Raw genomic sequence first — 14,699 nt, 5'->3', positions numbered from 1 at the left:
CACAAGTCCATGGGCCCCAATGGGACGCACCCGAGAGTGCTGAGGGAGCTGGCGGAAGTCATTGCTGGGCCGCTCTCCATCATCTTTGAAACGTCCTGGAGAACAGGCGAGGTGCCTGAGGGCTGGAGGAAAGCCAATGTCACTCCAGTCTTCAAAAAGGGCAAGAAGGAGGACCCGGGGAACTACAGGCCGGTCAGCCTCACCTCCATCCCTGGGAAGATGATGGAACAGCTTGTTCTGGGCATCATCTCAAGGCACGTGGAGGAAAAGAAAGCTATCAGAAGTACTCAACATGGATTCACCCAGTGAAAATCATGTCTGACTAATCTGATAGCCTTCTATGATGGCATGACTGGATGGATAGATGAGGGGAGGGCAGTGGACGTTGTCTACCTTGACTTAAGCAAGGCGTTTGACACTGTCTCCCACAGCATCCTCATAGGGAAGCTTAGGAAGTGTGGGTTGGATGAATGGACAGTAAGGTGGATAGATAACTGGTTGAAAGACAGAGCTCAGAGGGTCGTGATTAGGGGCACAGAGTCTAGTTGGAGGTCAGTGACAAGGGGTGTTCCCCAGGGGTCAGTACTGGGTCCAGTCCTCTTCAATATATTCATCAATGACCTGGATGAGGGGATAGAGTGCACCCTCAGCAAGTTTGCTGATGACACAAAGCTGGGAGGGGTGGCTGACACACCAGAAGGCTGTGCCACCATCCAGAGAGACCTGGACAGGTTGGAGATCTGGGCAGAGAGAAACCTTATGAAATTCAATAAGGGCAAGTGTAGGGTGCTGCACCTGGGAAGGAACAACCCCATGCACCAGTACAGGTTGGGGGCTGACCTGCTGGAGAGCAGCTCTGTGGAAAGAGACCTGGGAGTCCTGGTGGACAACAGGATGACCATGAACCAGCAATGTGCCCTTGTGGCCAAGAAGGCCAATGGCATCCTGGGGTGCATCAAGAAGAGTGTGGCCAGCAGGTCGAGGGAGGTCATCCTCCCCCTCTACTCTGCCTTGGTGAGGCCGCACCTGGAGTACTGTGTCCAGTTCTGGGCTCCCCGGTTCAAGAGGGACAGGGAACTGCTGGAGAGGGTGCAGCAAAGGGCTACCAAGATGATTAGGGGACTTGAACACCTCTCTTCTGAAGAAAGGCTGAGGGATTTGGGTCTCTTCAGTCTGTAAAAAAGACAGCTGAGGGGGGATCTTATCAACACTTATATATACTTAAAGGGTGGGTGTCAGGAGGATGGGGCCAGGCTCTTTTCAGTGGTGCCCGGGGACAGGACAAGAGGTAATGGGCACAAACTTGAGCATAGGAAGTTCCACCTAAACATGAGGAGGACCTTCTTTCCTTTGAGGGTGGCAGAGCACTGGAACAGGCTGCCCAGAGAGGTGGTGGAGTCTCCATCTCTGGAAACATTCAAAACCCACCTGGACGCATTCCTGTGCAACCTGCTCTAGGTGACCCTGCTCTGGCAGGGGGGTTGGACTAGATGATCTCCAGAGGTCCCTTCCAACCCTATGATTCTATGATTCTATGAACATAATTCGATCTCCTCCTTCAGAAGAAACTCGCCACACATACTCAGCCGCTGACTCTCCTGGCCGCCTTGAGTATTTCTCCCTTATTTTCGCCAACTCTGTTGGTGTCTGCGGAACAGTACGCATAGTGGTATGGACTTCATCATCATCATCAACCGCAGTTTCAGTTTTAACCAGAGGTCATAAAGGAAAGACTTGGGATTTCAAAGTAAAAGTCCCTTCTGCCTCATCTTCTTCATCATACTCACTGTTAGACCAAAAATCTCCGGTCTGGGTTCCGGAATTTGGATAACACGTTAACTTACAAATTTGTTGGACCTGGGCCAAGGGCTACATTTTATCCGAGAGCCCAGTCACCCTTTCCAATAACATTTTAAGTTGGTGATTTTCACCTTTAAGTTGGAGATTTTCACTCCCAAGTTGAGCATTCCGGTTTCCTAAACATTCATTCTCACTCACAAGCTTATCAACTTGAGTTCTTAATTTTTCTCCTGTCTCCTTTTGAAAGGCTAGTGATGACTTCAACACCTCATTCTCCGATTTCAGGGTTGCATATTCTACAGCAGAAAACAGACTAGGAGCAGGGGTTTCCCTAGCTTCTAGTTGTGCACAAGATAAACAGGTGCCTAACACCACACAGATCGCACCCTTGCCTTTTCCCACTCTGAGCTTTAGTGAAGCCCGACACTCTTCAATACGTTCCACCACTTTCTTCATCCTTCCAAAGTTTTTGGGCCCACTCCTTCCCAGCCTGGGAAGGGGCACAATCATATTTTTGCAGCAGTTTATCCATGGCAATCCTGATGGCTACACCAGATTTTCTGTTGCATGAAAGGGGCAAAGTGGTTTTGGCAGAAGATAAACCCCCTTGCATTCTAACACTCCTCACCGAGGTGGGAGGCTAGGTGCGGTGTCGTGGTTTAGCCTCAGACGGCAACAAAGAGCCACGTGCCGCTCACTCGGGCCTTCCCAATACAGGAAGAATCAGAAGAAAAGGCAAGACTCTTGGGTTGAGACAAAGGCAGTTTAACAGAACAGCAAAGGGAACAAGAAAACAACAACAATTACACGGACAGAGGCATATACAAACACGATTACGGAACCGCCGCTCCCCGCCCGCTCACCGACAGGACCCGGGACGCCCCAGCCCGCTCCAAGCGGGGACTTCCTGCTTCCTGCCCCCTCCCCCGGCAGCTCAGGGTGGGCATGGCTCACATGGCATGGAATACCAGGAAAAATTAACCCTATCCCTGCCGGAACCAGGACATGCGGCTAGGTTTAAATTCTGAGTGATGCCCAATTCACCACTATCAGTTCAGTCGCGTTTAATATATTAAACTGTTAGGATTTGGATACACTAATAGTGGACTGCACCTTCAGTCTAGTCATGCTCATGAACTAGCACGGCCACTCTCGAGTCTTTGGTCGCGTTCAATGAGGAACCAAAATGACTAGCTACTTAAACAGTGCAGTTTATTTAAGCAACAGATATATAGGTTCTTAGGATTGCCGGTGATAAATACACTGTCTGCAAAGCACGTGCAAATAAAAGTCTTGTTAATTATACAAAACACATGACAAAGTTATGAACAATGCGGCCTGGCTATAAATGTAGGAAAGAAATTCTCTAAACAAATTTCTAAGTTTCCCGAGAAAGCACTCAGTATAATCTAAGTCTTACCCAAAGGCGTCCCTATGGCAGGGGGAAGAAAGGCTCAGCCCGTCAACTGGTCCCGGAAGTCAAAGGCAGTCAGTGATGGAGTCCTCCTTGACTTGTTCACGATGGTGTCTTCCCTGATATCCCCCCTTTCTTGGGCTATTTTTATACTATTTTTTACCTTCAAGGTAGAGTTTGAGTGACTCTAGTCATAAATATTTTTATTATGATTGGTGTAAAATTCTCTCACTTCACATTTAAAGGTATAGTTTATGAAAAAGTCAGGGCGCAGACTCAAGGAGGAGTAGCTGCACCTTGGAGGCAGGTAGCCTTTGAGATAGAGGTGTGTTTTGGTATTATAATGACATTATAATGAGCAAAGTTTGCACAAAGAACAACATTTCATCAAAATTGGACAGACTGCTGGCTCAGGGTAGCAAGTATGCAACTTATCAGTTCCATAGTACCATCTCGTTCCCATATCTGCTGCATTTATCACAGGGAGAGACCGTGGACTCTCGATTCCACTTCACCCCCCGTGTTGCTTTGCAAGCAATATTGTACAGGGTGAAGTGAGGTTTCATATATTTAAGCTGTAAACCAATTGAAGTAGGGGCTTAATATATTAGAACTGTAAATTAGAGTAGGAGCTTAATTTAGGAGACTGGGTGCCTTAAAGCTGTACAAAGAGCAGACGCAACAGTTGCAGTACTAAATGTCAGAACTTATCTCCTATTTTTTAAGAAAGAATGCTTTAGGACAATATAACCTCGTAGTAGAAGCTTATCTCTCAAAACAAGGGGCCCAGGATTACTGAGGAATGCAGAGACTAGTCAAAGCTAACACTTTTGATGCGCCAGCAAGAATAAAGAAGTAGAGGCCTGCAGTTCACCAGAAGGTCACAACGATGAAGAGGAGTGGAGGAAGTAAACGGCCACCAGATGTCTCTGAAGACCACCGAGAGACTCTAGTGCGCATGCGGGAGTGGGCAGTAACCTGTAATAATGAGTTAATGAATAGGTAATCATTTCTTGGAAAACTAGTGAATATGCATACATAGTATGTATTTAAACTGTACATCTAAATCAGTTGGTGCACACATTAGGTGGACCAATCCCCTGTGCGCCCGGCACTGCAATAAAGAATACCTGCTCAATAGTCACCAAGGCTATTGAGTCTTAACTTCGGCATTTCACTGCATTAAGGGAATCGCAGATGTAGTGGATTCTTCGCATACCAGCTGCAGCTGTATTCTACCCTAGAAACTTTTTGATTTTATACCTTTCTTTAATGTGTGAACAATGCTGTATTTTTGATCATTTTAGTGACAGCAAGACACTGAAAGAAATACAAAGCAAACTGATGAAATGACAGCAGGAATTTATGGCTGGAGGCTCATGACAAATTGGTGTCAAGTCAGATTTGAACCTGACATCTGCTGTAAATCCTTACCTTGAAAAAGTGCTTTTTAGCCAGTCCTGAACTGTGGCACATCTCTTCCACTTAAGACTGGATGAGGGATTTGCTGCAGGTTACGTCTGATTTCCAGCACTTCAGAAAGCACAGTTGAGTGCACCACTTCAAATTTCACAGTACCAGGAGTGCGTCTCTCATTCTTAGAAATGACTGCAGTTTATAAAACCCTTGTGCTGTGGCTGGAAGGCTTTCTTCCAGCTTGGACTACAGATAAGTGTCTGCTCTCTGATGGATTTTTGTGTCGTCTTTGTTGCAGACAATGTCAAAACAGATCGGGCTGTGGCAATGGGGAATGGAATTTATATTCCTTGGAATTATTACCCCAACATGACCTGTGGCTACATAGTAAAATAGTGTCATTCATCTGTGTCTGAACCCTGTAGTGTGAACTGGCAGAAATTTCCTTCAAATACAACAGATACAGTGATAAAATCTGGTAAATCGGAAATCATTTTTTGTAAGACTTTCTGGTTGAGAGCCTGAACGAGTGGAATGAGAGCAGCACCAATGCTATAGATCAAGGATTGTTGCACTGCTGTGTGCTTATGTACATAAATGATTCCCTTCTTGGTACTGTGTTTATTTTAATTTCTTACACAGCCTTGCCAAATCCAAATATCAGTCTTGACTTAACCGTTATCATCCTATGTTTATTAATTGTTTTGAAATTACCTCTTCTAGCTACACCCAACAACTTCCTAACTCAGCCTAATGCATAATGGTTAATCTAGAGTTTGGAGTTTTATTTGGATTCTAAACATAAACAGCGCTGCTCAGGATGGGGGGAAGACTAATCCGTTGTTTCTACATGAGGCAGATTTTTTTAAGTGTGACCTCCATGTGTTGGCTTGCTGTCAGCAACTGAAATTTCCTGGAACAGGGCACATTCTAGGTCTCTATATGCTGGTGGGCAGATCAGGGAAATGAAACTCAGCTGTGGTGTGACTAGTAGAAGCAGAAGAGGAAAGAGATGACCCAAGAAAGATGTAGGATTTTTCCCTGCTCTCTAAAAGGGTATATATTTGCTTTTTAGAAGAGTTGAGTATATAAAGTCTCCATTAGGAGTCTTCCCCCAGGGGTCCATATTGAGACCAGTACTGTTTAATATCTTCATCAATGACAGAGACAGTGGGATTGAGTGCACCCTCAGCAAGTTTGTGGACAACACCAAGCTGAGTGGTGCAGTTGACACACCTGAGGGATGGGATGCCATCCAGAGGGACCTGGACAGGCTCGAGAAATGGTCCCGTATAAACTTCATGAGGTTCAACATGGCCAAATACAGGGTCCTGCACCTGGGTCAGGCCAACCCCTGGTATCAATACAGGCTGGGGGATGAAGGGATTGAGAGCAGCCCTGCCAAGAAGGACTTGGGGGTACTGGTGGATGAAAAGCTGGACATGAGCCAACAGAAAGCCAAAGCCGACTCACAGCCCAGAAAGCCAACTGTATCCTGGGCTGCATCAAAAGAAGCGTGTCCAGCAGGTCAAGGGAGGTAATTCGGCCCCTCTGCGAATCAGGGCTTGATAACTTTTAAGAGTTCATTCTTTCCTCTTTAAAGGATTAAAGAAATATTTTATCCAGAGATCCTGAATCCTGAGAACAGTAAGGCACTGCAGTTTCAGAAGAACATCTGTGAGGTAACCCTCATATTAAATCTAGTATTTTAAAGTTCTAAAAGGTATTGTGAGTAAAGAAGTCTTTTGTAAACTTTGAGTCTTCTGCTCCAGTTGTAAAAAAAAAAAAACAACCAAAAAACCCCAAACCTCTGTGGCAGGGGGGAACAGGACAAGCTACTGAGTAACTTTTGTCAGGTGCTATCTAGAGCTGTCATGTTGTTAATGTAGTTACTTGCAAAGTTTGAACTAGGAAAGGACTGCTGCATTTCTTTCCTCACGCACTAATGGGAAGTCTTACTACGTGATAACAATGTGGGAGTAACGTACCCACCTTTGTCACAGTGTTTAGGAGAAGTAGAAAGCATGGAGAAGCATACATGCTGTATCTCCAACCTTCTGGTAGACAGCAGCTGGAACATAGCATAACATTTAAATAACCTTCTGGAATGGGTTATAGAAAGCTGAGATTTGGGGAAAAAGTTCTCAAACACTTACTGCACGATCTGGAGTCTCTTTAAGTTGGCTGAAATACTTTTAATGTTAACAGGAATATGTGATGAGCCAGAAAATGAAAATCAAAATGCTTTTTTAATATTGTACTAATGGCAGTGGGATGAATGCAAGCCACAAGCCAACATACTGATTTAATTTGGGCAAGTTGTTTTCAGGATTTCCAGGTCTTTTGGCTTCCCCCTTCTCCTTTTTCTCACTTCAGGGGAATAAGACACTTAAAACACTGGAAATGAACCCCTGTACCCCCAATAGTGTTGAAGTGGTGGAAACATGGTCTGCAGCTCCCAAAATTGAAGACACAGAAAGGATGTCCCTGGCAGCAGACACCACTGGGCCTGAAGATGGCTCTGACTCAGAAATAGAGAACCACGTGGTTGCGTCCTACTGCCCCCCTATCATTGAAGAGGAGATCTCAAATCCCCCTATGGATGAACCTGTGGGGTCATCTCAGGTGGTTTACATTGACGTTCAGTCAATGTATCAACCTCAAATTAAACCAGAGGAGGAGCCAGAAATAGACTTAGTGACTACAGCAGGCTATAATCCACAAATGCAGCTGCCTATCAGTGCTCTGAAAAGAGGAAGTTGCTCGCCTGCAGGTTAAAGACCTCAAACAAACACAAATGCCTGGAACGTGGACACTCCAGACTCTTATGGATCAGTTGAAAGCAACAATGAAAATGCATCATTTGGGAGCCCATGCTCCATTAATTCCCGACAGTTTCTGCTTCTCCCCAAAAATTATGAAAACTCTCCCAAACCCAGTAACATAAGGTGGTCCTTTACACACTTTTTTTCAGAACAAACCAAATGATTAACAGTGAGTCCTCATTGCACCTGAACCTGCCTTCTAAATCAGCTCTTATTCCTGATGCTGTAAAGAAAGGAGGAAGAAAAGTGGAGAAGGCATGAATTATTCTTGGAGACAGTCAGCAGAGGTTCTAGCAAGCTGGATGTTACCATGTTTAAGTTAGTGAAAGTGTTAATGTTCCATTTTAATAGGGGACAAGAGGCCAAATTTATAGCAATTTAGCTATTACTCTGGTAAAATATATTGGATATAAGGGGTATTGAGTTTAGAGCTCCTGATAATCATAGTTGAAGAACTTTTCCTAGCTTCACATAGTGCTCCAAGATTAACATGGTCTCATACAATTTATAACTTGGAAAGATTGCTTTGCTTTGTTGTAGTTGTTCTCAACTGTGCATACTCAAATGATGCAGCTACAACAGGTTTACTTACTGAAGGTTTCATTTATCACAGACCTCAGCCTAACACATGGAAACATTTTGGTTGGGAAACTCTTTGAGATCTTTTATCTAGTCATAAACTAAGAACAAATCAGAGTGCTACTTTTTTTTTCCTTTTTTTTGTCACTGTTTAACACTTCTGAAGCAATGGCCATTCAAATCTGTTGCTTTTTAACTAAACACTAGTTTCTGTACCTACTGCACAATGTTTATTCAGTGTTTGACTCGGGGTACAAACTTGGGGAAAAAGTGTAACACTGCTTTAAACCTTAATGAGAACTGCATAAAGTTTAAAACTATTTTTTTAAACCTTAAAATGCTCTATATTTTTTCTGTCCTTTGGTTAAAGAGTTAATCTTTCCTAATGTATTGCACTAATGCATTTTGTATTTTATAGCTTCAGATCCAGATCTCATGCTTCAAAGTGGTACAGTACTCCATTCGCCCCCCAGTGTTCAGCAGTCTTTGCACTATACAGTAATGTAAGCCATGGGGAAATCTCTGTCTGCTAACATTAGCTGTCCAAGCAGTTTGGCATGAGAAATTAGAGGTAGTAGTACTGGCTCCTTGAGAGCAAATTGCTCTTTGGATGGTCTTTATCATATTAGCTTTGCTACCTGCTGCCTGGTTGTTCTCCAGTGTCTACCCAACAGGACCTTCTCTACAAATCCTACCTGGGAGTACAAGGTGGGATTTATCCAGTAGCAGGAAGAAACCCAAGGAGGTTTTAGTGCCACTAATTCTACCTTTCCTTTACCTGACGTGTGATGCAAAGATAGTTTTAATGATGTACATTTGTGTGCTTAAAGAAGTGTTCAGAACAAACATCTTTGAAAATGTTTGTTTTCACATATGCATCTCTAGGCAGCTGTAATCGTAACATTTCACTGTGTAAACTTGACTGTGGCACACATGAATTCCACTAGTTTACAGGAGAAAGTGCTTTCTAACTTACCTGTTCCTTACTGTAAAACACAGTGGTGAGAGGTCAGATGTTAAAATACTTGATCAAAAAGGGTCTCCATGAACTCATAACTGAATCTTTTTTTTTTTTAGATTTCGATTTCCTTAACTAGTTTGTGGCTTTTTGAATAAATAAGATGAGGGAGTGGATTTCTAAACAAGATCCTGAAACAGATAAGGAGGCTGAATTGGCTAAGCTGCTAGTTGTAAAGGTGTGAGAGCAGGCCAGGAGGATGGCTAGCTTGGCAGGCATTTGGTCTCCAAACCATGTGGCCTGGCTATCAAAATAAAACCAAGCATTAGGTTAAACCTAATCGCAGCAACAGATGGTGCAGTTTCAGATGTTAGTACATCTTTGCCATCTCCATAGAATGAAAATACAGAGGGATTTCAAAACTGACAAAAAGGCAAAACACTAAATAGCATCCAAATCATCATCAGTAACAACTACCTGTATTCTGACTTCCAGGATGTAGGGCAGAAGAGTCCTGTTAATAGCAAAGGCTTACCATGTGCATCATCTTATATCAGTAGCACTAGAGTGGGGTGAATAGGGGAGAGACACAGACTTGTGCAGCATATGTAGCATCATTTACTGTTGCTTGATGGTTATGAACCAGTAAGCAGTTGTCATTCCAGCACTTGAAAGCTCAGTTGCTTCACCTCTGTGGTTTCCTTTGAGCTTAATCAGTGCTGCCAGTGAGGACTCCTTTCAAATGCCCATCTTAAATCTTAAACAGCAAATCCAAATACCAGATGGGTAGTGAGAGGAGCTGTGCTAATTTAGTGATCATGTGAAGACACCCCTAGGTGCATGGAGCAGTAAGAATGAGTGACAAGGACTGTCAGGGAACAGACTTGCTTTCTGAGCCCAAGTGACATGTTAAACTGGTGAAGCATCTTTAAGAATGCCTTCCATACCAAATTCACTTTCAAAGCATGGTGCTATTTAGCCTCTAAATGCATTGATAACAATTGTAAGACTAAATTGTAAGACTAAAACTTTGGGCTTCAGAGGGGATCATACTCCTTGTACTAGTGCCTTCAGGCTTCCTGGTGAGCCTCTTCAGTCAAATTAGATATCCTTCTGCTTGTTTCTGAAAATGTCTTAGGAAACTTAAAGTACTGCATTTCCTAACCATCATTTTCTGAAAGATCTTATTACTTTCTTGAACATCTATTTTGGTTTAGTTCTTTTGACTTTTTGCTTTTTTTCTAGAAAAATAGAAAGTTCAACTTTTTTTAAAACAAAAAAACAACAAAAAAACAAAAAGAAACCAACTTCCAGAAGGGATATGACCAGAAGGGATTGTCTCTAAAAAAATGTTACTCCTAACTCAGTGCTTCAATCTTCCAGTTGGATCAGTGTTCAAAGATGTAGGGTGTTAATGCCAAGCAATTTCTGAAGCAAATCATTGGTGCTGCTGCTTTTTATTTTTGAGCCATGCCTGTCATATGTCTTTTTTTTTTTTGTAATGGGTTTTTGTATTGTTCGCTTTATGCGTGGAACATCAGTTACGTTTGATGTAAAATCATGCACTCTTCTATTTTGTTCTGACATGTGGGGGGATCTGGGATCTTGGTTTTGTATGTTAAAATTTGGGATGGTACGTGATATACCTCACAAAACTACTAGTAAATGTATCAACAAAATAGTAAACTAATATTACAGGCAGGCAGTGAATTACCTACCCTGCTACGCAAGCGGCTGCACAAAGACTTAGGACCCAATGACTGACATTTGCTGTGGCAGCTGTCTTTATTATCTGCTTTCGTGGGTAAACCATTTCCAAAGGGAACCAGTAGCCATGTTGTCCATCGCAGCATGATTGGCAAGTGCAGTGTGTTTCTTCATCTTCGGTTTATGTGGGGGACCAGAGCTTTCCTCTGCTGAGAACACGGCAGCAGCAAGCTTCTGCTGACCTTGAGTTTTAGGCTGCTTTGAAGAGGCACGTTCAAGTCACCTTTTCTTTTTTTATTTTTTTTATAAGTTCAGCTGCATAAAGCTTAGGGCTGTGGTGTTCCCTGTGATGCTGTCCTACAGAACACTCAGTTGAACATGAATAGTAGCAAAAATGAAGGCAATCGGGTGCATTGGAGGGAGAAGGTGTTTGGATATCCCTCCAAAAAGACAATGAAAAACCGTGTGCTCTATTTTTAGACAAGTATTGCTTTGTAAATAGAATATTTGTACCTATGAGTAGATAGAAATACAGTAAAATAATTTCAAATACAGAGGAAAAATGTAATGTTTGAAGAATCAGATTGCTAACAAGGTACCACATACCATAAATCTATCAAGAGCTTCCCATGTAAACATCATCCTCTGTTCTGCCACATACTTAGATGAAGACTTCAGTGCAAATGGCATTAATATTTTTAACACTAAGAAAAGTCCTAACCCCTTATGCACATATGTGCTTACATCATTATGTACCTAAGTGCATATTGTAGAGGATGTTGGCTTGCAATTCCCAAAGCGATTTTTTTGGAGCCCTGTACTTGAATAGATGCCTTCTGAGATGCAAATTCATCTAGAGGAAACAGCTGCCATCTGCACTCCTCCTGACACACTACACAGAGTTTGTGCTGCTGTGCATTAAGCAGTGCCCTGTGTGGCTGATGTTCAGAGATGCTGTCGGCAGTTCGCAAGATTTGTTGTTGACTTTTTCTTTGCCTTTTCCTTAGCAAGCCTGGAAACACAGTCCCAGACCCCAAATGCCAGACACAGGATCAGAAATGTTGGAGCATTTAAAACCTAATTTCCTCATGCTTAAGCCTGTCTTAAATTTTTAAATATCTTCTTAGAAGCTGGAAAACACTTTCTTCCATAGAATGGTTTAGGTTGGAAGGGACCTTAAAGATCATCTAGTTCCAACCCCCCTGCCATAACAATTTTCTTTCTCCTCCTCCCCCACCATTTATATAACTCTGGATTTTCCCCAGTGTTTCTAAGATAGCCAGTGTTTGTTTCCTTTTTGCATGTTATGCGAACAAACCTCAGATGATATTGGCCAGGGGGTTCTGTAACTTTACAAATTGTGCCAGGGTGCATAACAATACTTTTTCCCCACAAAAATGTCTATTACTTCCTTTCACTTTTACAACAAAAAAAGTCTCCAGAGAACTTTTGTATTTCAGAGGGTAGGGGCTCAGCATCCCAGTGCAGGTGAGCTGGTCTAGCGGCAGGGTGCTGCGTGAGAGGATGGGGTTAATCCCTCTCCAGTCTTGTGCCATCCTTGTACCAGCACTGCCCAGGTGACTTCGTGGTGTGCCAGAGCAGATAGCATCCTTATTTTTTTATGTGTCACCCAAAAGAATCTCTAGGTAGGTTTTTGGACGGTCACAAATCTGCACTTCGACTGTTGTTACATGAAAGCAAGCTCCAGTGGAAGTGCATGGACAACATCCGTGAGCATGCTGACTGCCACAAACTTCAACACCTTTGCAACTCATTTGGTCTCACGTTGTGCAAAATGTAGTACCCAGAGAGTAAAACCTATGAGAGATTGAGCAAAAAAATGAAATGAGAAAATCTCAAAAAAGAAATAGCTCAAAGAGGGAAAAGTAAAATAGAAACTGGTATGGTCTCACGCTTTTTAGTAGTAATACAATTAAAAAAAAAAGAGTATGTGAACATCACTTTGACAATGTTTCCTTAGTGTAATTTAAGAGTAGCTTAGGATGAACAACATTTTATGCTTTATAGCATGTCAGAAAAGTTTGTAAAGCAGGGGATAGCCAAAAAAGAAGATAACTGAATTGACTCATGTCTGAAACCCTGTGGTGTATGAAGGCACAGACTCTGGCTGTGATAAGCACGAAATCATTTATTGCTTCTCAGGCCTCGGCATTTATACCCGAGCTCTAAAACTTTCCATGCACCTGCTAGGCAAGTAAACACATATTTCAGATCACTAACCCAGTCGCCTTATTCAGTTCCCACCAAGATAAGCACACGAAGCTGCTTTCTTGTTCCATGTTTATATTGGACCAGTTCCTCTTCGTTCCATCCGTATTGACATCTGCGTTCCTGTTTCTGTGTGCTCTGCTCACTGTGTCCTTGGCCGTACGCAGGCCTCTGCTTGTAGATCTGCCACAAAACCCTACCCGAAAGGTAACAGTAATTTGAAAGTAATTTGAACTTTGATCCTGTTATGGCACGCAGAGCAGCAGAGCTGGTGGAGTCATAGAGGTCACCTGAAAAAAAACAAACCACATTGTACTATAATACTATAACTTTTAAAATATATACTGTGAACAGCTTCAATGGTTTTTTAGCTCTTTTTATACCATATTTTTTACAGCATAAATAATTTGTTTAGAAACATTTTTATGTTCTGTTTTTACAAAGTTTTTAATGGACTTTTGTTTAATACTAGTGAAAATATTGTTTGCCAATTTGAAATGGTCATCTACAGAAATTAGTTTTGAGAATAAATCAAACTAACAAAATAGTCATCCTAACACACTAAATCTAATCATTTAACATATTTCTGTTGCTGAATGATTCTGAAGTTTTCCAGCTTCCAAATCTGTTATTAAAAAAATATTTCTTTCACAACTTAAGCAAAATCATCACAAAACACTTTAATGAAGTTGTAGCATACCAAATAAGTTTTCTTGTTGATACACTTTGAATCATTATTTTATTAGCTAAGCAATTAAACAAATGCATGCTTGAAAAAGGAAGCATAGGATTATGTCGGGGAAATATTCCAGTGAGGTAGATGACATTTAAGACTAACCTAACACTAAGATACCAACTTGCTTATGTCGTGGTTTAGCCTCAGCCAGCAACAAAGCACCACGTGGCCGCTCTCTCAACCCCCCCACGGCCGTGCGGGAGGATCGAAAGAAAAAGGCAAAAACTCTTGGGTTGAGACAAAGGCAGTTTAACAGAACAACAAAGGGAACAGGAAAACAACAACAGTAACACAGATAGAGGACTGTACAAACACAATTACAGTACCAGGACGACCCAGCCCACTCCCCAAACAGCGACTTCCTGCCTTCTCCCTCTCCCCCCCCCGGCGAGCTCCCGGCTATAGACTGGGCATGGCGTCACATGGGATGGAACACCTGTGTCCCTGCCAGAGCCTGGGAAAATTAACCCTATCCCCGCCGGAACCAGGACAGCATACATTTTAAACCTAGTTTGCTTGGCTGTTGTAACTCCTGTTGTATTGCTTGAGTGTCTAAAAATATGTATGTATTTAACAATTTTACCATAGTATTGCCATGGAATTCAATAAATATATTTTCTTACACTCTTACATGTTTTGATATTACTTGCTTGCATGCTTATTTTTAAGAGTTAAATTCTGCTCATACTCCAGTACAGAGTTATTTTAACTTTGTGACAGAGTAAATAACCACAGGATCTGGCAAGCATAACCTTAGCTTCTTGATCGGCAGAGTGCTTAGTAACGCAGGTATTCTCTGAGCAGCTTCTCCTAAGCACAGCATGCCATAGTGCATACATACATGGTTCACTGAAGCCCTCCTGGTTTCTGCCATGTGATGTGATGATAGGAAGGCCAGTTGACTTTACTTACCCATGTCATCCCCAGCATATGGCTCTAACACAGCTGGAGTTTTGAGATGTGATTTCCTTGCAGGCTTGGGCTGAAGGCTTGCAGAGATGAGCATCTGGAGGCTCTCTGTGGTGGATGGGTCTG

At 42.5% G+C, this 14,699-nt stretch overlaps 1 pseudogene; it reads left to right on the top strand.

Annotated features, from left to right (window-relative positions):
* LOC141735467 (leukemia inhibitory factor receptor-like) overlaps positions 1-14,377 on the top strand; it is an 86,464-nt pseudogene extending 72,087 nt beyond the window's left edge.
* Positions 14,378-14,699: the final 322 nt, after the last annotated feature.

Source organism: Larus michahellis, chromosome W (genome assembly GCF_964199755.1).
Source record: "Larus michahellis chromosome W, bLarMic1.1, whole genome shotgun sequence".
In the NCBI taxonomy this organism is placed as follows: domain Eukaryota; kingdom Metazoa; phylum Chordata; class Aves; order Charadriiformes; family Laridae; genus Larus; species Larus michahellis.
The sequence above is the reverse complement of the archived record's forward strand: the minus strand, read 5'-3'. Positions and strand labels throughout refer to the sequence as shown.